Source organism: Balaenoptera acutorostrata, chromosome 8 (assembly GCF_949987535.1).
Source record: "Balaenoptera acutorostrata chromosome 8, mBalAcu1.1, whole genome shotgun sequence".
NCBI lineage: Eukaryota > Metazoa > Chordata > Mammalia > Artiodactyla > Balaenopteridae > Balaenoptera > Balaenoptera acutorostrata.
Genome location: NC_080071.1, coordinates 77739460 through 77742637, shown reverse-complemented (window position 1 = coordinate 77742637; position 3178 = coordinate 77739460).

Genomic DNA, 3178 nt, shown 5'->3' with positions numbered 1-3178 from the left:
CTATGAAACTACCAATGGCATTTTTCACAGAACTAGAACAAAAAATCATACAATTTGTATGGGAACACAAAGGACCCCAAATAGCCAAAGCAATCTTGAGAAAGAAAAATGGAGCTGGAGGAATCAGACTCCCTGACTTCAGACTATACTACAAAGCTACAGTAATCAAGACAGTATGGTACTTGCACAAAAACAGAAATATAGATCAATGGAACAGGATAGAAAGCCTAGAGATAAACCCATACACATATGGTCAACTTATGTTTGATAAAGAATGCAAGTATATACAATGGAGAAAAGACAGACTCTTCAATAAGTGGTGCTGGGAAAACTGGACAGCTACATTTAAAAGAATGATATTCGAACACTTCCTAACACCATATACAAAAATATATTCAAAATGGATTAAAGACCTAAATGTAAGGCCAGACACTCTAAAACTCTTACAGGAAAACATAGGAAGAACAGTCTTTGACATAAATCACAGCAAGATCTTTGACCCTTCTCCTAGAGAGATGGAAGTAAAAAGAAAAATAAACAAATGAGACCTGTTGAAACCTAAAGGCTTTTGCACAGCAAAGGAAACCATAAACAAGACTAAAAGACAACCCTGAGAATGCGAGAAAATATTTGCAAACAAAGCAACTGACAAAGGATTAATCTCCAAAATATACAAGCAGCTTATGCAGCTCAATATCAAAGAAACAAACAACCCAATCCAAAAATGGGCAGAACACCTAAATAGACATTTCTCCAAAGAAGATACACAAATTGCCAACAAACACATAAAAGGATGCTCAACATCACTAATCATTAGAGAAATGCAAATGAAAACTACAATGAGATATCACCTCACTCCGGTTAAAATGACCATCATCGAAAAGTCTACAAACAATAAATGCTGGAGAAGGTGTGGAGAAAAGGGAACCCTCTTGCACTGTTGATGGGAATGTAAATTGATACAGCCACTATGGAGAACAGTATGGAGGTTCCTTAAAAAACTAAAAATAGAACTATCATTTGACCCAGCAATACCTCTACTGGGCATATACCCTGAGAAAACCATAATTCAAGGAGAGTCATGTACCACAATGTTTCTTGCAGCACTATTTTCAATAGCCAGGACATGGAAGCCACCTAAGTGTCCATCGACAGATGAATGCATAAAGAAGATGTGGCACATACATACAATGGAATATTACTCAGCCATGAAAAGAAACGAAATTGAGTTATTTGTAATGAGGTGGATGGACCTAAAGTCTGTCATACAGAGTGAAGTAAGTCAGAAGGAGAAAAACAAATACCATATGCTAACACATATATATAGAATCTAATAATAATAATAATAATAATAATAATAATAATAATAATAATAATAATAATTGTTCTGATGAACCTAGGAGTAGGACAGGAATAAAGATGCAGATGTAGAGAATGGACTTGAGGACACTGGGAGGGGGAAGTGTAAGCTGGGGTGAAGTGAGAGAGTGGCATGGACTTATATGTACTACCAAATGTAAAATAGCTAGCTAGTGGGAAGCATCCGCATAACACAGGGAGATCAGGTCGATGCTTTGTGACCACCTAGAGGGGTAGGATAGGGAGGGTGAGAGGGAGATGCAAGAGGGAGGGCATATGAGTATATATGAATACATATAGCTGATTCACTGTGCTATACAGCAGAAACTAATGCAACATTGTAAAGCTATTATATTGCAATAAAGATGTTTTTTTTAAAGTTTTTTAAAAAGACAGTTTTTTTTCATTAATAGCCAAATATTCCTAAACAAATTAAGGAAGAATGAAGCCAAGTATATGTATGAGTACTTAAACAAGGATATCAAAATCTTGCCCATATGCTACTGAGTACACCAGCGGAACAGGACTATGAAATCAGAGATGCGACTTAATGGCTAATTTGTATTCTCTTCGTGGTTTAAGAATAACCAAGTTTTCTTCTGCAAACCAGTTTTGCACTTGGCATCATTCTAGGGCAACTGTATCCATACTGCTGATCACAGCTGGCCTGTTCATCTTTTGATGGTCCACCAAGGCCACTGTGACTCTTATCCCCATGTATGTACCCAACATCAGCATCTATGCATGACTATGAGAGACTGCTGAGAAAGAGTTTTGTGGTGTAGACATTGACAAAGGGAACTGAAAATAGAGATATTGTTTCATTTATGTCTTCCTCCTCTTGTTTCTACTTTTATTCTCTCTTGGACAGACTTTATTGTATATTGACTACATTCTGGATACCTTATATTTCCTGTCTCCTGTTTGAAGGTATTAGGATCTGATATAGGGTCATGTATAGGTTCTGAATTCATCCAGATGGTCTACAACATAAAACTTTTTAAAAGAAAAATCATGCATGCTCTTCCTGCCAGTTACATTACCTCATGTCCCCTTCTCTATTTTTCTCTGGCTCTGAGAGCTAAACTGACCACCATCCATTTTTTGAATGGGAAGACAATGATGTAAGTGACAAGGTTGATAGGAACATACAGATTCAGATAACAGGTACCTAATTATTAGTCTTTGTATCATTTCGGGAAGCCAAAGGCCAAAGCTATTGAAGCATCCATTATGAACATGAAGCTATGGATAAGCAAGTCCTAACTTGCAGATTAAGTTTTTAGTTTTTATTGTTTCTCACCCCCTCTTCTCTCCCCCCAGTTTATAAAATAGGGTCATTGTAAAAATGTCTCTGGGACTGCTTATGTGACTATATGCCACAATATACACAATTCTGACCCTGGGGTCAGATAAAAATTACACTAAGTTATCTGAGGCCAGATTCACTGGTTTAGTTTAAACATAAGCGAGACAAAATTATATCATTTATGGCTAACCAAGGTGGGGCACCTTAACCTGTGCTCTGGGTGGGGCAGCCGGGTGACAGGCAGTTAATGAATCTTACTCAGTGCCTAGAACTCTTGTTTACTATAGCATTTTGGTTCAAAGAGCAGTAAAATATAAAGAATGTTGATAAGGATGTGATCTTGGTTGACCAGAACACTGAGCTGTAAAGAACTAAAAAACTTTATTGAGGCTAAGTTAATATTCCCTATTTTGAATCAAAAGTTTAAGGACATCAGTAAGAATGAATTTACACTCATTTATGGAAAAAGTAAACAGAAGGGTTAGTTGATCATGAATTTAATATTAGTCA